The 21,991-nt window shown below is 42.1% G+C and overlaps 1 long non-coding RNA gene across 1 annotated transcript; it reads left to right on the top strand.

Moving 5' to 3' along the window:
* Positions 1-27: 27 nt before the first annotated feature.
* Positions 28-20,355, top strand: LOC117525193. Its single transcript, XR_004564977.1, has 4 exons — positions 28-50; positions 4,613-4,808; positions 16,360-16,449; positions 19,155-20,355. It is a non-coding gene; the product is annotated as an uncharacterized LOC117525193 (long non-coding RNA).
* The last annotated feature ends 1,636 nt before the right edge of the window (positions 20,356-21,991 follow it).

The following is a 21,991-nucleotide window of genomic DNA, read 5'->3' as shown; positions in this document are numbered from 1 at the left end:
TCAGAACACTGCCATCCATCGTGCACCAACCCTTCTCACACTGCACACCGGTAGATCGCTGCACCTTACGAGTGATGACACAGAGGTGGTGCCTTCTTTATTCACAATGCAAACACTGCTGCTGCCATGATGGAAGTCAAATGAATGCTGATGAATGTGTAAAGAATAAGCCAATTAAAAGTTCATCTCATAAATTATCTTGAATGCAGTTTGAGTGTCTGCAAGACAACAGGTCTCTAAGCTTGACCTTACTGCCCCGCACAGGACACATCATGTAATGCACATTAAGATGTTATGTGATGAATTTCTGGACCTTTCTGGACATCAGTTGTATTTTGAAACATCATTTTTCAATACAAAAGTATCTTTAAAGTCAAACTGAAAAAGAATTAAAATTGTTGCTGGTATAATGCCTTATTCACAGCTGACACTTTGATGTAATACAGAAATAAAACTGCAGAATTAATTGTTAATTATTAAAAAATCATTACATGCCTGTCACATTTAAGGCATTTAAAATGTTATACTACATTTTTCTCTTGTTTTTAAAAAGTGTCGCATGCAAAATCTGTCTTTAATCTACATTTTCATTCACGTTTTTCTATTCATGTTAAATATTTCCAAATTATTTCATTGACCATGTATATGCTCTCCTGGTATAAGGAAAATATTTGCTTGTATACACTGCATCCAGAAAGTATTCACAGCACTTTTACTTTTATGTTCACCCTTATTCCAAAATGAATGAAATTCATTTTGTTCCTCAAAAGACTACACACAAATACCACATACTGACAATGTGAAAGGTTCTTTTGAGATTTTTGCACATTTATTTTTATTATTAAATTTTATTATTAAAAGAATCACATGTACATAAGTGTTCACAGCCTTTGCCATGAAGCTCAAAACTGAGCACAAGTGCCTCCTGTTTCCTCTGATCATCCTTGAGATGGTCTGCAGCTTAATTGGAGTCCAGCTAAGCTAAAGTCAGTTGATTGGACATGATTTGGAAAGACACACACCTGTCTACATATAAGGTCCCACAGTTGACAGTGCATGTCAGAGCACAAACCAAGCATGAAGTCAAAGAAACTGTCAGTAGATAGGATTGTCTGGAGGCACAAATCTGTGGAAGGGAACAGAAACATTTCTGCTGCTTTGAAGGTCCCACTGAGCACAGTGGATCTCCATCATCTGTAAATGGAAGAAGTTCAGATCCACCAGGACTCTTCCTAGAGCTGGCTGCCCGTCTAAACTGAAGTGATTGGAGGAGAAGGGCCTTAGTCAGGTAGGTGACCAAGAGCCCAATGGTCACTCTGTCAGAGCTCCAGCATTCCTCTGTGATGAGAGGCAACCTTCCAGACGGACAGCCATCTCTGCAGCAATAAACCAATCAGGCCTGTAAAGTAGAGTGGCCAGACGGAAGCCACTCCTTAGTAAAAGGCACATGGCAGCCTGCCTGGAGTTTGTCAAAAGGCAACAAAGTATTGAGCAAATACTTATGTACATGTGATATTAGCTTTTTTATTTTTAATAAATTTACAAAAATTTAAAAAATAACTTTTTTCAGGTTGTCATTATGGGGCGATGTGAGTCGTAGTTTGAGGGAAAAAATGAATTTACTTCATTTTGGAATAAGGCTGGGCAGCACAGTGGCTTAGTGCTTAGCACCGTTGCCTCACAGCAAGAAGGTCATGGGATTGATACCCACCTGTGACCTTTCTGTGTGGAGTTTGCATGTTCTCCCCCATGTTTGTGTGGGTTCCCTCCGGGTGCTCCGGCTTCCTCCCACATCCAAAGATATGCAGGTTAGGTGCATTGGAAACTTTAAATTGTCCATAGGTGTGTGTGTGTGAATGTGTTTGTTTGTCTATATGTGGCCCTGCAACAGACTGGCGTCCTGTCTGGGGTGTGCCCTGCCTCATGCCCTATGGCTACTGGGATTGGCTCCAAGATGGAGTCCTAGCATTGCTCCACAGTAGCCATGGGAATACAGTTTATTTATTTATTGTTTATTTGTTTGTGTTGTTTTTTTTTTTTCGTTTTAGTGGCGTCATGAGCCCAGACATCAACTAAGGGTGTCTATCTTAAAATGCATTCAACTGACTCAATTAATTGGTAGCTGATTATTTGATCTGCCCCTTGGCTCTGAGAGATATACCCATTGATGTTGTCTACCCTCTGTGTGCCACGGATTATTTCCTATTGGATGTTGTTTCTTAAAGAGCTAAAAATGGCTTATTTTTAGAATGTGTCATGTCACTGTCTGTTGGTTAGTTTGTGGTATAAACTTTAATATCTCTTTATAAGACACCTGGGACCTCATTAATAAACTGTGTGGAATCATCACTAAAACTGTGTACACCCACAAAAAGTGCATTCTTTCATCCTGAAAGTGTGCATTTGTGCTGCTGTCTGCTCCCATCTTTAGCCATGAATGGATATTGACTCTCCCTTCTACATTTGCATATGAAACCTCTCTGTGTCTGGCAGTGTAAAGCCTAGACCTGTTTCCTCACACAGTTCACCAGTAATTACTAAAGCCCTGCTCCCTCCGAATAATGAACAATGAATAATGAGCCACGTAGCATGTTTTTTTTTTTTTGGTACAAGTCCAGTTATTCAACAAAGTGTGAGAATTGTGGCTCTCAGAGGCTCTTAGAGGCAGAATATTTGGTTAACGAGGTTTACCTCTGAGCGTGGCGCTAATTTCAAGAAGTTCAAAATTTAGCGACAACAGCTTGGGGCAGCTTGTTTGTCGTGAGGATGAGGCTGTTAAAAGCCCATAACACTATGTAACACAATTTTTGTTCCTGGCTTCTCAGTGTTATATTTCAACTGTCTATGGAAAAATGACTACATTCAGTACAACTTTGATTTTAGTTTTTTAACATTCTAGAAAGTTCTAAAAGTTTCTTGAAATTTCTAGATAATTCTGGAAACTTCAAGAAAATTCTGGACCGTTCTAGCAGATAAATAATATTCTAGAAGACTACTCAGTAGTAGTGAAGGCAATCAAGAATATTCTTGAAAACAGACAAATTTCAAAATATCATTGTCCTGATCACAGAAGCAAAGTTTCTGTGGAATAACAGCTATTTCTATTTATTTAAGGCATAACAGGTTAGGAAAACATACACAGTAGAATCACCAGTGTTAAATTAACACTGACAGTGAACATATGGTCCCGCTGTGACCAGAGCGGGACCATATGTACACTGGCAGTGTTAATTTAACACTGTCAGTGTTACAAGTTTTACACTGGTGATTTTGCTGTGTACTGTGTACCCAGGAACAAAACAAAAATAAAATTTGTTACATAGTATCAGAGCACCTGGCAGCTATGAGGACAGGACAGGCTATTTTGGCTTCGCCCTCTCGTACACTTCGTCGTGACGATCCCACCTGCTTTGTGCGCTGGACACTGTATATAAATAATTCTTTCCTAGTGGATTAATCATTTTCTGTCAGAGTTTGGCTGTTGAAAACACCTCTAATCATTTCCGGAATCAAAGAGGACCATTTCATCTGGAGCTTTTATCCTCTCTGTCTCTCTCCTGCGTTGCATAAAGTGGAGAACGTATTTGGAACAGTCTAAAAGGTAATTATTGGTAATGTTTATATTGTAATGGCTTGGTAAAACAGTTGCATGTTCATTCCTTCTTATGAGCCGCTGTAAAAGTATGTTTATGATAGACTTAACATCTTGATCAGATGAGCAGTGCTGTGAGCGCTGGCAAAATCAATCGCACTCACTCGCAATGCTTCTTAATTTTTGCACCATGTTCATATACGTGGCTCGTGATTCAAATAATCACTGGAATTTCTAACAAATCCGTGCGTGGCTCATTATTCATGTCTTTATTATTCGGTGGGACCAAAGCTTAATGCAGCACAGAAGAAGTGCAATTTGACCAAATGTTAAATGGAGACAGTTATCTGGGAAATGGAGGAAAACAAATATAAAAAAAACATGTTTCATTTGGGGGTCTTGGTTCTGAAATCACAAGCAAAAGTAAAGCCACTGAATGAGAAAAGTAATGGAGGCAATGTGTAGCTGCAACCCACAATCAACAAAACAAATAAATATATCAATGAGCAGTAAAAGCTGTTAATGTTTGTACATACTGAATTATTGACAATGCAGTTTGTGTAAAGTTGTGGTAAAGTGGGTGTGTGTTCATGAGAAGTAATAATATTGTAATGCTTATAAACACAAGGTGAGTAATAATGGCTTCTTTTCTGTACGTTAAATTCTCTTATTTTTCTTTTCCACTTCACCATATCAGGGTGTGTATTCTCACCACACATTCATTCTTTATAAATTCAAGTCTACTGTATGCGTGGGATGAGGCATGCAGGGGTTTTTGTGTGTACGCACTGGTTATAAATGAGGCCCTGGTGATTTATATTACCGTTCTGAAAAGTTGTATAATCTGACCTTGTTAATCCAGTGTTTGAGTGTGATATGTGCTCAGCAGAGTGAGAATCTGGGACATTTCACGTAATCGATCCACTGATCTACACAGTACAGATACTACACTGTAGTAGCAGAGTTGTGTTTTTTTGCATTGACTGTGCAGTAAATAATGATGTGTCCTCCTCCGCGCAGAGCGGAGTATGTGGCTGTGAGAAGGGTTACACTGAAGTGATGACCACAGACGGCTTCCTGGACTACTGCACCAGAACCCCAGGAGTGGACAACAGCAAGAAAGCTGATGTGAAGACCAACTCTGGGAGATTAAAACCTGGGCCGTCTCAGGCGCAGGACCTCTTCAGTGAGTGGACCTTACGGCCTGTTGGACCAGGTACTGGAGCCCTGTGTCTCAGATCACGCCTGGCTTTGAGTCTGCCATTGCAGCTCGATGTTCACCCAAATGAGGGTAGAATTCATTGTTTGTTTCGACTCAGCTCATCCTTTTATGCAGTAAAAATTATTACTGCTGAATTACAGAGTGAGAAGGACTCATAGAGCGCACGTCTGTGTCAAGGACAAGCAGTCCTGAAACATCACGATTATATAAATGCATGTTTGCAAACCTGTTTTTATGACCCTTTTCACAATTTAAAGTTCACTTCAACAAACAAGGATCCTTGTTGACAATACCGCTGCACCTTTTTAAATAAAAATAAAGGTATTTGACATTTCATTTCTTCATCAACAGGAAATAGATCATTGAATGTATGAGTAAACATTCCTATTCCAACAACAAACAAATGTTTCATGAAATAAAATTATTACAGTGCTGTGAAAAGACTTTGTGACCCCTTAAGTTTGTATCTGTTCATAATCCATTATATTAAACGTTCTAAAATTATGCCCTTTAAACCTACAGTGATAACTAATTTCTACAACATGAGGAAAATTTATTAAATATGTCAAAGCCAACAAGTAAGGAGTTGGACAGTAACAGTTTATTTTTGCATTTTGCCTCTGTACTTCATCATAATGGAGCTGAAATGAAACAAGCAAGATGGGCTTACAGTGCATAATTATAATAATAATAATAATATAATAATTTATTAATTTATATAGTGCCAAATCACGAGTAATCGCCTCAAGGCACTTCACAAACATTTAAAAGCAGAATAAAATGAAATAAGATTAAAACACAATAAAAAAAAATTACCATAAAAGGTAAAAGAAGTAAAATAAATAAAATGAATAAAAAAAGACACACAATCATATAAAATACTAATGATAAAACAGGGAGAACAGATGTGTCTTCAACCTGGCTTTAAAAGTCTCCACAGAGTCCAACTGTCGTATTAGCGGAGGCAGATCATTACACAGAGCTGGGGCACGGTTATAAAAAGCTTTGTAACCCGCTGACCTTTTCTTCACCCTCGGGACACACAATAGTCCTGCACCCTGTGAACGCAGAGCCCTTGCCGGCACATAGGACTCAACCAGGCCGTCCAGATAGGGGGGTGCCTGTCCGTGAACAATTTTATAGGCCAATAGTAACACCTTAAAATCCGATCTCAAGGAGACCGGAAGCCAGTGAAGGGATTCCAGAACCGGCGTAATATGATCAAACCTTCTGCTTCACGTCAGAAGTCTGGCAGCAGCATTTTGAAACAGTTGAAGACCCCTGATGCTGGACTGTGGTAAACCAGAAAACAAAGCATTACAATAGTCCAATCTAGAAGAGACAAACGCATGAATCAGAGTCTCAGCATCAGCTATAGGCAGGATGGGACGAATCTTTGCTATATTTCTTAGATGAAAGAAAGCAGTCCTCGTAATGTCCCTTATGTGGAGGTCAAAGGACAACGTAGGATCAAAAATTACCCCAAGGTTCCTCACTTTGTCAGTATGATGTATAACACATGAACCTAAGTTAAGCGCTAGCTGATCAAATTGATGCCGATGTCTTGCTGGACCAAGAACCATCATTTCAGTCTTATCAGAGTTCAAAAGTAGAAAGTTGCTAGACATCCAGCTTCTCACTGCTGCGAGACAGTCCTGTAAAGATTTTATGTGGACAGGATTTCCAGCGGCTATCAGCATATACAACTGAGTGTCATCAGCATAGCAATAAAAAGCAACCCCAAAACGCCGCAAAATGTTCCCAAGGGGTGCCGTATACAGGGAAAAAAAGCAGGAGACCCAGAACGGATCCCTGCAGAACCCCAAACGTCATGCCCCTAAAGTCAGAGGTAGTGTCTGTCAGGGATTTGGCAGGGTCAGGGCGCTGAGCCCTTGTTTTCCTCCTTTCTGTTGCTTCTGGTCTGCTTCGGCTTTGATTTATTAATATTTGTTTTCTTTGGGATTTATTCGGTTATGTTTTTCTTGTTACTTTGTTTCTTGTTATTCTGTTGCCATCATCCAGTTCCGTTCTAGTTTTGTTCTGTCAGATTATGTTTGCATTACTGATCATTAGTTCATCATCTGTGTATTTTTTAATTTGTGTTGTCAGTTACAATGGGCCTCATGTATCAATGTTGCGTACGGCGATATTTGAGCGTATATGGGGTGTACGCCAAAATGGCTGAGCTACTTGGCATTTATCATTGTGGTCGTTGGCGTACGCTGCTCTGAAAATATACACCAGGTCGAGAGGTGGCGTAAATTATACACCAAAATGAACCAGCGCTGGAATCCACATAAAAATGAAGATGATCAACATGATAAACAGTGCCGTACAAATCAATGCATATGTTACATAAATAACACTTTCCTGATTACACTACATAATAATCAATACAAATCCCGCCTTTGCGGGATTGTTATGGAGCACGATCCGTGGTCACAGCGCTGACTGCAAAGACAGCGCTGCTTGCCTTTTTCTCCAGACTTCGAGCCTGGAGCCAGAGCAGCGCTGAGCTTAACTTCATGTGGTGTGATCGTTTTAGACGATGAAATTGATAATAACAACTGTAGTTTCGTCATTCCCTTAATTCACCCATGCTGCAACCAGGTTTTGTCGTCTCCATTCGGTTATCACAATAAAATAAATACAGAAATACATTTAAAAAATAAAGAAATCTAACAGATTAGGCGTGTCTTATTAATTGAGCGAGCAAATATCCACATGTCAAGAATTATTGACATGTGAAAAGAGAATACAGTGGTCCCTCGCTATAACGCCGTTCACCTGTCGTGGCCTCGGAGTCTCGCGGAGTATTTAGTCCAATTTTGCATGCCTTTTTTTTTTTGTTCTGTGTTCTGCGTATCTGTTTATAAGAATCTTGTTGCCCAGAAGAGAAAAGAGCCCCAACAACTACTCATAACTGTGTTTGTCACACGGAAACAAACACCTGCTGCAGCGAGATGTGAGTGGAAAAGGTGCAGCGCCAGGACGCAGAGTCCCGATCTGTGAAATACTGGTGAGTCACTATTAATAATTTCTTATGTGTCCGACCTCGTTCGTTGATCGTTAAAATTAATTCGTTAGTTCTAAATGCCATCATAATTATTTATAGGAAAATGTTCTATTTTATTTCTCAACAAATGTTTGGGCCTGAAAACAGTTTGGTATTATTTTCCTACTAAGGTTTGAACTTTGAGAGTGTTTACACACAGAGAAAAGTGAGAAAATGTTCATGCCTGATTGAGAAAGTGTATAAACTGTGTAGTGAGGGGTTTTACAGCTTTGAAACGTCTATAATAATTGTAAAAAATAACGCTGACTACGTCGCGGTTTCGCGTATTACGGGCTATTTTTTAGAACGTAACTCCAGCGATTAATGAGGGACCACTGTAACATTTTATTGATTATATACTACAAAACAATTGATACGATGGCCGCTTTTGATGCTCTATTGGCACGCGTCGTGATTGGTGGAGTTATTCTTCATTGCCGTCTCCCAGCTTCCATGTCGTAAAATGAGGGTGTGTCTGAAGCGGAGTCTGAATATTTATGGGAGTGTTTATTATAATTACGATCATTTCCACCCGCCGCATTTATCAAGATCACGTCAGGCGTACGCCAGAAATGGGCAGGTGCGCACTGCTTGATACATGTCACGGCGACTTTGGTGTATTTCAAGTTTACGCAGTAAATTTACACCACAAGTGCGCAACATTGATACATGAGGCCCATTGGGTTTTGCATCTGTATCATGTAGTCTCTGTTTTCCTTGTTGCTCTGCTTTAGTATTTGTTCCTGTTCTTGCCCAGTTCTGTTATATTCTATTCTGTCTCATGTCTAGCCTGTTCATCATTCCCTGCTATTCCTCACTTCCAGTTAATCATGTTCACTTCTCTGTACCTGCCTCATGTCTGTCTTTCTCTTTGGTTCTGTCTGCCTTGTTTCCTTTCACTCACGCTCTTTGCACCTGCCCATGTCTCTCACCTTGTTTCTGTGTGTGTTGTTCATCTCACTCACACTCCCTACACCAGCCCAAGTATGTTTGCTCCTTACATCACTCTCTTGCACAGTGGTTGATCTTTGTCTACTAGCCACGCCCCCTCTCTGGAATCTTCACTGCACACCTGCACCTTATTACCTAATCAGTCTGCACATGCACATTGTTCACAGCACCTGTTATTTAAGCCCTCACAGTCTTACAGCTCACCGCCAGATTGTTGTCTTAGTACACTCTCCAGCCTTTGTTCACAGCCTTGTTTTTGTCCAGCCGTGTACCGTATTTTTGCCCTGATTTTTTTGACTACATCTTTGCCTTATCTCTGATGTCTGAGTTTGCCTGTGCCACTGGACCCTGCTTGTCTATGACTGCATTTTTGCCTGGTCCTGCTTGTACCTCTGCTCCGCGATATGACCACCTGTGTACCGAACCTCTGCCTGCAATAAACATGACGACTTCTGATACCTCAAAGCCTGATTTGGGAGTTTGTACCATGGGTCCGCCCACTCCTGGTGTCGGGCAGCCACCCGCCATGACAGTGTCGTTGCACAAAACACAGTGGGAACGACCAGACAGATAAGACATCAGCCACGCAAGAGCAGTTCCAGTAATCCCGAAACAGTTTTCTAGCCTGTCAAGTACAATATGATGATCAACTGTGTCAAACGCAGCACTGAGATCCAGCAACACAAATACTTTAGTAGTATCAGAGTCCAAGTGCAGAGAATTAGCTTTAATCCAAGGGGTTAGAAAATACAAGTGCTGTCACAATTATTGTACAGACAGTTCCTCCATAGCGCCTCTCCAACGTGATGCTGTGTAACGGATGATGTAATCAACAAAAGTTGCACTTTGCATAGGTTCTCCAATCACAGACACAGAATCTTATAACTTCTTTGTTATTTGGAATGTTTTGGTGGGGTGTCCCTTACTAGTCCTATGTGATAGGACCATACTGTTTGTGCTTCTTAGCCATAGATATAAATTAAGTCCAAGACATATTCAGTGTCTTGGAAATATTCATGTGTCCATCCACTGACTTGTTGAAAGAAAACTACTTAAAAGTGATTATTTAAATGTGTTATGATCATCAGGGTGCAAACATAAGTATGCATGTCGTTCTTTTGGTTTTGACAGTTTTATTTAATTTGTCTCATGTTGAGAAGATTTGTTTTCACCACAGAGTAGGTAGTTCAGTTGGACGAGGAGTTGGGTCACAAATATGTCAACCTGAGTTCAGTTCCCAGTCAAGATATCAGTCTGTGACCTTGGACAAGACATTGTGTCTGCATTGTCTCAGTCCACCCATTTATACAAGGGTGCTGGCATTGACTGTGAATGGAACCTGTGATGGGCCATGTTCTGTCCATGGGGAGTCATACCCTCTGTTGTGTGTTGGGGGGTGTGGCTGGACATTTTGGTGTTCTTTTCTTTTCTTTGCTCTCCAGGTGGCATGAAAACTGATTTGCCTGTGGAGATGGTGCTGGCTGAAGAGTCCTTCACCCTCATCAACATCATGTGCAGCACCTGTGAATGGTGCTCACGTGCAGCCTTAAAGACTTTCAGCTGAAGCAGATAATTGATGGCGTTCTGCATTAAGTCATGTGTGATCCAAGCAGAATTGCCGGGAACTCGACCTTGTGATGTTCGTTTGTGAGACGCTGAGGACCGCGCCTGGGTTTGACACATCGAGCCTGTGAAGCAGGAAGGGTGAGGGACACATGCTGTCAGCACACATCAGAGGTGATTAATGTTTGACTACTTGTTGATAGTAACTTGGTATTTTGTTACGCAGTATATTGAATTGTGATGAGAATTGTGCAGCTTGCTTCTCACTGCTGTAGCGTGCGGACAAGTGATCCTCCACCTGTTGTGAGAGCTGCTTATTTGCATAAAGCTTAAAATACAGACCTGAATGTGTTGCTGATGGTGTGTGTCTTTTGAAGGATATTAGTTGTAACTGCTGACTTACCTCATCTCTTCTATCCTTCGCAGAGAGTCGGTTTGTCGTGTCCACCTGGGGGGTGTTTGGCGGTAATTGTGAGTCCAGAAGCGCCGGGCTTCGATCCTTTGGGCGCTGGAGAGCGTGCCAGCCTTCACTCCACCAGAATGACGCTATTTTAGTTTTCACACTTTATTATGCACCAGAGGGTGAATAAATAAATTGTTTTTGTTATTGGAACCGCTTTCTGGTTATTTTAGCGCTGGGTTCCGTCAGACGCAGGTCCACTCCTCCACCCGCGTCGACACATAACAGTAGTTCCCGGCCATTCCATAATGGACCCAGCGGCAGAGGCGGTTCCTTTTGCCGAAAAAAGTTCAAGAACACTTGGAGAAAATTTGGGAGCAATTACAGCATTCTCTCGCAAAACCAAATTAAACAAACAGACGCCCGTGTTACGGAGCTTGCAGCGCAAGCCGTTCCGCTTCCTGCTGCTCCAGCTGCGGCACCATCGATACCGGTGCAGATAACTCCGTCACCCAGAGATTCGGCGTCCGAACCGATTATTTGTCATCCGGAGCCTTATGCGGGAGACGTTGAGCCTGTGCTTCATTTTTGATGCAATGGTCTCTGGTTTTTTCCTCAGCGACCGGCTTCCTTCTCTTCTGATGGGAGCCGTGTTTCATATGTGACAAATTTGCTCCGAGGTGACGCCTTAGCTTGGGTCACAGCATTGTGGAGTAACAACTCACCATTGTTAGGATCCTTTAAGGATTTCTCTCGGGAGTTCCGACTGGTTTTTGACCATCCGGTGAAAACGAATACCGTTGCCCAACGGTTGCTGATCTCAGGCAGGGGAGGCGGAGTGCGGCGGAGTATTCCGTAGACTTCCGGATTTTTCTGCTCAGCCAGGTTGGAATGCCGCAGCTTTACGAGGAGTGTTTGTAGATGGGTTAAATGAGTCATTAAAAGATGAGCTGGCAGTCCGTGATGAGCCAAACGATTTAGATGAGCTAATATCGTTGGTGATTCGTCTAGATGATCGGATGAAGGAGCATGGACGTGAGAGAGGGCGGCCATCAGAGCGGGTTTTTTTGTCTCAGGGCTTTCAGATCTGGGCCGCCTCTTCTTCGCCCCACTGAGGCTCCTCCGACGGGACTTCTGGCTCCTCTTGCTGACGAGCCCATGCAGCTCGGACGAGCGGAGACCACTGTATTGCCCCGACATATAAGCGTCAAGAAAAATAATGGTGACGTATCTCCAGGTGTTCTGGGACAGGCAAAATAACACACACAAAAAAAAAAAAAAAAAACTTGGATGGGTTAATGTTTTGTTTTCTTTGAATAGGGGTTATAATTTGTTTGGGGAGTCAGAGGCGTGTCTGGTGGAGTGAATGTTAGGCGGTTGGAAGCCCATCTGGGCTCACTTGATTGTTATTTTTATGTGTTTTTAGGTATTTTCTGTTTGGGTTGTTGGGTCGTTTTATTTTGTTGTTTTTTCCCTACATCCCTAACCCCCAACCTCACTTGCCCCAAGACCGTTTGTCTTGTGGGTTGTGGGTGGTGCAGGTTGGTCACGCTGAGCATTCTCAGAAGACCTCTGCACCTAGGGGGGGGGGGGGGGGTGTTAGGGGCGTTTTTCTTGGTTTGGTTAGGGCCTGGTTCCACTCCAGCCTCGGTGAGCCTTTGTACCGTTTGTCATTGGTGTTGCCGGGGTGTGGTGCAGCGGAAACATACCTCAGTCGGAGGGGTGGGCCGATCTGTTGCCGTTCGCCATTTCGGTAGTTCCACCCCTCCCGAGAGGCTGGGGTATGGTCGAGTTGGGGCACCGGACGTATTTCCGGTTTTCCGCTGCGCCTTGGGGTTGGGGCTGGGTTAGTTTTTCCTGTTCCCTTCCCCGGCTTAAGTTTTGAGCCGTTCGCCAAAATTGAGCCACCGAGGGGCTCTGGGAGGGGACCTGGGGTCTTTCGGGGTGCCGGGGAAGGTAACAGGGTTTACGGTTGTTTTATTTGGGTTGTTTCTGGTAGTCCTCCGGGGGTTGGATTTTGATTTTGTTTTGTTTCCTTCCGGGTTCCACCTCCAGGGTTGATGGGACGGTCCTCTGGGGGGAATTGGCTTGTGGGGCTGACTAGCCAAGTGTGGCCGGGTCTGGGGTTCCGGGGTTGTGGGGAGGGTACCTCCTGGGGTTGATGGTACGGTCCTCTGGGGGGCGCCGTTTGCTCCATGTACACCTGGGGACCTTTGTGGGATTCTGGTTCTGGCTGTTCCTCCTGGAACTGGCGGGTAAAGGCCTTCTGGGGGGGTTTGGGCTCTGCAGGTCGTTCTGGGGGGGTTGTTTGTTATTTTTCTTTTATGCATTTATGTTTGTATTGTGTTTGTGGGGCTGTGTTGGGTTTTTGCGTTTGGGAGTTTTTCTTTCTTCCCGGGGTTGGATGGGACGGTCCCCTGGGGAGGTTTTGGGTGGGTTTTATGTTTTTTCTTGTGTGTTGGATTATACTAGGGACTGTTTTGGGGTTTTTGTTGATGCCAGCCGACCTTCCAGCTGCGGTGCCCTGTCCTGCTGTCTGCTTCCTGACGAGGACCCCGGAGGGAGGTGCTGTTCTCGGGTCTGGTCTGTTCGGTCGCCCGGGAGGCTTCCCGTTAAAGGGGGGGTACTGTTGTGTGTTGGGTGGTGTGGCTGGACATTTTGGTGTTCTTTTCTTTTCTTTGCTCTCCAGGTGGCATGAAAACTTTTTTGCCTGTGGAGATGGTGCTGGCTGAAGAGTCCTTCACCCTCATCAACATCATGTGCAGCACCTGTGAATGGTGCTCACGTGCAGCCTTAAAGACTAATAGGATAATTGGATGGCGTTCTGCATTTAAGTCATGTGTGATCCAAGCAGAATTGCCGGGAACTCGACCTTGTGATGTTCGTTTGTGAGACGCTGAGGACCGCGTCTGGGTTTGACACATCGAGCCTGTGAAGCAGGAAGGGTGAGGGACACATGCTGTCAGCACACATCAGAGGTGATTAATTGTTTGACTACTTGTTAATAGTAACTTGGTATTTTGTTACGCAGTATATTTGAATTGTGATGAGAATTGTGCAGCTTGCTTCTCACTGCTGTGGCGTGCGGACAAGTGATCCTCCACCTGTTGTGAGAAGCTGCTTATTTGCATAAAGCTTAAAATACAGACCTGAATGTGTTGCTGATGGTGTGTGTCTTTTGAAGGATATTAGTTGTAACTGCTGACTTACCTCACCTCTTCTATCCTTCGCAGAGAGTCGGTTTGTCGTGTCCACCTGGGGGGTGTTTGGCGGTAATTGTGAGTCCAGAAGCGCCGGGCTTCGATCCTTTTGGGCGCTGGAGAGCGTGCCAGCCTTCACTCCACCAGAATGATGCTATTTAGTTTTTACACTTTATTATGCACCAGAGGGTGAATAAATAAATTGTTTTTGTTATTGGAACCGCTTTCTGGTTATTTTAGCGCTGGGTTCCGTCAGACGCAGGTCTGCTCCTCAACCCGCGTCGACACATAACACCCTCTTCATCATCTGTGACATGTGACTGAATCTGGACATACAGTAAGCACAGGTCTCAGGGCCTGCGTAGAACCTGCTTCTTCTACTGTGAGTTTAAAGGGCAAAACTTTGTCAGAAAAGTTTAGAAAACATAATATAATGGAATCTGAATATTTTAAATTTTGTAAAGTATGATCTCATAAACAATTAAAAATGCTGGAAAGGGGAAGGACTCACAGTTTTGTTATCAGCACTGTATGAAGCTACAAACATCATTTCCAAATTTAAAACAAACAAAAAAAGTGATTATTTTGACGTTACATATATATATATATATATATATATATATATATATATATATATATATATATATACGTGGTCTATTAGATAATAAACCGACCCTTTTATTTATTTTTTTTAACTATATGGATTTGAATGACGTGCGATTACACCAATCATGCTTGAACCCTCGTGCGCATGCGTGAGTTTTTTTCACAGCGTCGGTGATATAATTTCCCTGTGGGCAGGCCTTGAGTGAGATGTGGTCCCGCCTCATCGGCTGAATTCCTTTGTTTCACACGCTGCTCGAGACGGCGCGCGTTGCTTATCAACATTTTTTTTCTGGACCTGTGAGGAATATCCGAGTGGATACTATTCGAGAAATTAAGCTGGTTTTCGGTGAAAAGTTTAACGGCTGATGAGAGATTATTATGGGGTATTTCTATCAGTGTAAGGACTTCCCACAGATCGGGACGTCGCGCAGCGCTTCCAGGCGCCATCGTCGCCTGTTTCGACCTGAAAACATCCTAATTAAGGCTTAATTCACCCAGGACGTTGTGAGAGAACAGAGAAGATCAGAAGAGGCCGGCATGAGGACTTTATGCGGACATTCCACTGTTTAAGGACATTTTTTAATGAAAGACGTGCGCAAATTCGCCGAGTCATTTCCGTGACGACTCGGCAAATCTGTGTGCGCCGCGACAGGAAAACCACCTCCGTGTTGAAAACCATTTGTAAAATTCAGGCGGCTTTTGATGGCTTTCAACAAGTGAGTAACTGAGAAATTGTTTAACAGCTTGGGCATGTTCAAACTTGCCCGTTAAGGTTTCCAACGGAGGTGTTTTTCCTGTCGCGACCCCCCGCGGTCGGGTCCGGCCCGACATGCGACTCTGCTCCCACGTTCTTTCATTACAAAATGTCCGTTAACAATGGAATGTCTGAATAAACTCCTCATGCCAACTTCTTCTGAAAGTTCTCTGTTCTCTGACGACTTCCTGGGTCAACAGAGCCTGAAATGTGGAAGTTTTCAACTTGAAATGGCGAGACGCTGCCGCCTCGAAGTGCAGATCGCCGTCAGGCACCGTGGGCCGTCCTTAAAGCGACACTACCAGACCAAAATCTCTCATCAGCCGTTAAAATTTTTACCGAAAACCAGCTGAATTATCGAATGGTTGTCCACTCAGTTGTGCCTTACAGTTTTGAAAAAGTTTTGATCAAACAAAGCAGCAGTCTCTGAGCCATTCATAAAACAATGAAAAAATTCAACGAGAGGGTGGGCCACTCCTCACTCAAAGACTGCACACAGGCAAATGACGTAACCAACAGGCGTGAAAAAACTCTCGCATGCCCACAAGGGTTCAAGCATGTCTGATGTAATCACACGTGATTCAAATCCATATGGTTTTTGAAAAATACTTTTCTAATAGACCTCGTATATATATATATATATATATATATATATATATATATATATATATATATATAATATATATATATATATATATATATCACAACCAAAAAACTACAGTGGGAGTCCACCCATACACAACCTGTCTTGGTTGTCAAAAACTGGTCCCCAAATGCAGCACCTGATCCTGCTCAACAACAACAATTATGACTTCTTCCTCTTGAACTCAGCTATTGTACCAAATTTTGTGCAGATCTCTTGAAAGATATTTCAGTAATCCTGTTGACAAAACTATTACATCATCCTTGGTGACAAAAAAGTTTGAAAAGTTTTCTGAGTTAAAGACAGATTTCCAGTCAAAAGATGTGGAGATATGCACATTTTATATGAAAACGTCTGTTTTATGTTTGCACAGATGGAAGACTAAAGCTGTGGGTTTACGCTGTGACTGCCGTTGGATTCATCTTAATTACCTCTTCATTATAGCATTATCATTCCTACTCTGGTAGGTACTTTTTTTACATACATACGTAAAGATTTCTAAACTGTGCATGGCCTCTTAGGAACAATTTCAAATAGCGGTGGTGGGGGTAATTTTGGCCTGGTCTATCAAAGAAAAAACAAATTATATTATTATTATTGTTGTTGTTGTTATTCCAGCATGTTTGCATAAAAACAAAAACATTTTGCATTCACATTTTGTTTACTTTCCATTTTAGTTTTTTTTTCTGTATTTTGTAGATATATGTATATACATATATGCAGGTATTTACAGTGTGTGTGTGTGTGTGTGTGTGGTGTGTGTGTGTGTGTGTGTGTGTGTGGTGTGTGTGTGGTGTGTGTGGTGTGTGTGTGTGTGTGTGTGTGTGTGTGTGTGGTGTGTGTGTGTGTTGTACTCTTTGGCCTCAAATATATTTGGTTACAATTACCCGTGCTAACATGATTGAATGATAACTGTTGAACTAAGTCTGATTTCAAAATACAATCAGAACTGCAGCATTGCAAAAAGATTGTTGCCTCTTGAGAAATTTCAAATTTAAAAGTCAGTGGGTTTTGTACCTACAATTTATGTTCTTTGTACAGATGTTGCCACCCGGCGTCATTCCTCCAACATCTCCTCTGAAACAGGTTATTATCCTTTCCTTCCGGACAGAGTATTTACAAGTTGAAATTTTGTTCCATTGTCAAGTGAGAGACAATTCGTATTATGTATTGCCAACGCTTCAGCTTTTCTGCCATGTTTGTACGCGGGTCAAAATGGGTACCTCTGCTAGTAAGTAGTAAATGGAGTTTTTCTGAGGTTTCATTGTGAGTCCTGGCCTGGACTCAGACTGACAGAGTCCACAGGATGGCATGGAGTTCAGGTCTGGGAGCATGTACTCATGCATGCTTCACCACATCCACTCACTACGGAGCCAGCCTGGGCCCCGGTGGGCAATCAAACAGGCAAAAAAAAAAAAAAAATTGTCCATCTGTCTGGCACAGACAGGTGATATGTGGGTTTCCCTTTGGCTTTTTCCAGTTGACGAGGTCCTTAGCGCTGAGGCATCTGTGCACTGGATCGTTCCAGGGAAAGCCTGCCACATGGCAACAAGTGTCACAGCTGACTGTCTCTCACAATGCAAGTACATAGTACACCTCCAGTCCGCATTCCAATGGTAACCAAGAATCCTCTGGACTAGAGGTGGGCAATCATGTGCCATGAAGGGCCAAGACACTGCAGGTTTCCCTTTCTACCAACCACCTCAGCAGGTGATTTCATTGATGATCAGGAGTTTATGTTCAGGGGAGAAGCTCATCAGCAACCCACCTGGTGAAGGTGATTGGTTGCAAGGAAAACCTGCACTGTCTTGGCCCTCATTGCCCACCCTGCTCTGGACAGATGTAGCACAGAGAACAATCAGTCGTTCCTTCACATGCACACAATGTGAAAATATACCGACACCAATTCATTAGGTACACCTTGCTAGAACCAGGATGAGCAACTTTTGTCTTCAGACATAGTACCTTTATAGTATCCATTCAACAAGGTGCTTGAAACATTTCTCAGAGGCTTTCGTCCATGTGGTCATGATAACACCATGCCCTTACACCACCACCAAGCCTGAATTGTTGCTTTCGTGTTATTTGCACCATATTGTGACCCTCCCATCTGAAAGTTATAGCAAAAACCAAGACTCATCTGTCCAGGCAATATTTTTCAAGTCTTCCATTATCCTGTTTTCATGAGCCCATGTCTACTATAGTCTGAGTTTCCTGTTATCTGAAGGGAGTGACAGACGCTGTGGTCTTCTGCTGCTGTAGCATCAACATGATACATGATACTCTTCTGCATACTTTGGTTGTAATGAGTGGTATTTGAGTTAGCAGTGTCTTTCTATGAGCTTGAACCCAGGTCATCATTCTTCTGCAGCCTACGTATGCCACCAGCAAAACATTTGGCCCCATTTGCTGCTCATTGGTTGTTTCTTCTTTTTCAGAAAATTCTCTTTAAACCCCAAAGATCATTGTGCGTTAATGTCCAAGTAATTCAGTCGTTTCTGAAATATTCAAACCAATCAATAGGGAGTGGTGGCCTCATGGTACGTATGTTAGTCGAGTTCCTAATCACAGCCATGTTGCCAACTTGCTCTTTCAGAGCTGAGTGTTGTACTTTCTCCAGCAATGTGAACTTTGAACTGAGTTGCTGGGAGGTGAAGTGACATGTGCCCTTCAGAAAATACCCTAAGCTTACCATCCAAACCAGGTGAGGGCTTTCATTGGTTATCAAAATTAAATTGACTACTTTTACCTACCTAGCCTATGTAGCACTAACAATCATGCCACTTTCACTGTTCAAAGTCCAGTTGTTCCTCTCCACCGTGTCTACATGCCTAAATGCATCAAGCTTCTGCCACGTGATCGCCTCTTTTGATCTTTAATGAAGTGGCCAAGGAGTGTATGTTGAGGAGGAAATAAATGAGAATACAGTCATCTATTCCGTTTCCTATGCCCCTGTAAAAACTCCATTAATGGTCACCAAACACCACGTAAAAGGACACACTGGGGAGCAATGCATAAATTTACACAATCTCGGTTGCCGGAGCAGAACCCTCTGAATTATATTCCGGGTTGTTTTTTTCTCTGCTGTGTGTTGTTGCTATCAAGTGATGAATTCTTTGACTCTTCTGCTGCATTAACTTTAAACTACTTTTATGTTTCTTTTTCCAGCACACCATCCAAACCAACAAAGACATCCTCTCCACCACAAAAGGCCCTGACCCTGGCCTATGATGGGGACATGGACATGTGACCAGCCTGAACCGTCTGAAGTTGGCCACTTTGAACTGGGAGCCTGTTTGTGGCCAACTGTGTTGCAAAAAACTGAAACAAATAGTGAAACTCCAGATGTAATTTACTGCTGCTGAAGGTACAAGAAAAACTAAAGTCAAGAGTGGCTAGGTTTTCTCTTTGAAACAGAAGAAGCAATGACAAATGAGACAAAGGGTCTCTGGACATACAAAATAAATGGACCTCTAGTTTCTTTTATTTTATTTTTTGTAACTGCTTCCTGGGCAGTTAAGGTTTGCATTACACAAAGCAGCAGGACCTCCTGAAAGATGAGAGAAGAGACAGGTCCACAGATGTGGTTTTGGGAGACTCCAAGACCATCTGGTTACTTGTCACTTCATGTTTACGTGCCGAGAGGACACTAACGTCTTGAGTCACCAGTCAACTGTGACATTCAAAGACTGTGAATGGAACATATGACTTTTATTCTTTGTCTCATCAGTGCTGGATATTTGTAAAGAAATTGTCACAAACCTTTGAGTAAACGGCCTTTTTAGAATATCAGAGAATAAAGAAGGGGCGTTATGCACTACGTTAGTGCTGATTCACTTTTGTTTTCTCTTTCAAATGACTTTTCTAGTGTTTTCATTGTGATGCAAGGTGTTGCTGTCACATTGTGTTTTGATGATGCCATATGTTGTGTATTTTTGGACTTTGAAACCAAAAGCAGGCTTGCCTTGATTTTAATGATGCCATGATGCAGTACATCGCCCTCCATGATTCATAGAAGATGCTCCGCCACCGACAGCTAAACTGAGAAACGACCTCACAAACGGGACGTCGGAGCCTCAGCACAGCAGGCTGCGGTGGTGACAAATGTAGTCGGGAATTAGCACATTATAAACAAAACAGCACAACAGACTATAATGCATATCAAATACCAGCATGATACACAACACACCTCATTCAGTTTTTCATCAAATGCAAAGAAAAACAACAGATGGAAAAAAAATCCCCAGCAGATTATACACATTTATAAGTTTGTCACAGGTAGAACTGATCAAAACAATTCCATGCTTCATATTTTCTTTTAATGCCATCTATCTTATTGTCAATAAATTCAATCAAATGGTATCAAGAAGAAAAATGCTCTCTTACATTACTTTCTCTTTGTTCTTTATGCATATCATGTTGTATCCTGCAAACAAAAGCTCACAGCCCTAAAGATAATACTGTTTTGGGATTCAGACATTCTTTATTAGCAGATGCGAAATAATTGGGATCATGTTGGTTTGTTTCTTCATGCTGTTTTGACCTTTACTCACATCTTTCCTTGAAAAGGTCATAGATAGATAGATAGATAGATAGATAGATAGATAGATAGATAGATAGATAGATAGATAGATAGATAGATAGATAGATAGATAGATAGATAGATAGATAGATAGATAGATAGATAGATAGATAGATAGATAGATAGATAGATAGATAGATAGATAGATAGATAGATAGATAGATAGATAGATAGATAGATAGATAGATAGATAGATAGATAGATAGATAGATAGATAGATAGATAGATAGATAGGCTCTCTGATGGTAAAGCTGCCAGTGAATATGTTTTGGCCTTTATTTACATCAATTACAAAGAAATACAAACAGTATGGCACTTTATGGTAAATCTGCATGGAGTAGACATTTCTCAAAAACTGACTGACTGTGCAAGAAGTAGAAGAGTGAGGAAAGCCACCAAGACACCCAGACAACCCAAAAGAAGTTATAGGTTTACGTGGCTGTGATTGGAGAAATTATGCACAGTGCAAGCATATCTTCATAACATGAAACTTTTGCAGACTAAGCGCTTTATGCAATGGGTCCTTGATCTTCATTCTGACATTTTGGGTCACTGAAAAAGTCTTTCCATCCCCAAAAGGAGTCAATAGTGTCAATAACATGTTGCACAGGGAATTCCTAATATAATTGATCCCCGTCAACTAATGGCTTCATGTACTGTAATGGAGATGTGTTGTTTGTGGAGGCATCTTGATAACTTTCATATTTTGTTTGGGTGAAACTGACCAGTTCTAATTTTTCACCAAAGGAGAAATGTCAGATGATAAACTACTTTTTTATTCAACCTGAATCTTTAGGTCTGTATGATCTTGCTTCATCAAAAAAGGTATTGAAAGAAGGTATTTAAATGATTGTGAAAGCAGAGGAGCCATAAATAATGAGAAGGGAAGCAAAAAAAAGTGGAGTAAACATATGGTGTACTACAGCGTGTGGGTTGCTTGATCAGAATAGTCTGGGCTCACAGAACTGGAAGCCGATTGTTGAAGAGAAAGTCAAATAATTAGGTGAAAGTAATGAGAATGCAGAATATGAAGATGCAATAGAAATAAATTCTGAAGGAGAATTGAAAAAGATGAACTTGAAGCAGAGCAGCACCCACAGCCACTACTGCAGGGGCCCCACGGTGAAAGGAAGAACTCCACAGACAGCTAGTTAACCAACCCTGCAGACAGTTACAGAAAGAATCCCACAGCCAGCTCCTGCAGAAATTAGAATTTCTTTACCTACTAGCGCCTTTGGGCAACTGTTTGTTGTGATTTGGCGCTATATAAAAAAAAAGTTGATTGATTGATTGATTGATGAAGAATCCCACAGCCAGCAAGTATGAGAAACCCACAGACCCTTCTTCTGCAAGGGTCCCACAGACAGGCCATAGAAGAACCCCATAGCCACCTATGGAAAAATCTCCACAGACAGCTGCTACA

Source organism: Thalassophryne amazonica, chromosome 14 (genome assembly GCF_902500255.1).
Source record: "Thalassophryne amazonica chromosome 14, fThaAma1.1, whole genome shotgun sequence".
Taxonomy (NCBI): Eukaryota; Metazoa; Chordata; class Actinopteri; order Batrachoidiformes; family Batrachoididae; genus Thalassophryne; species Thalassophryne amazonica.
This window is presented reverse-complemented; position numbering and strand designations above follow the sequence as displayed.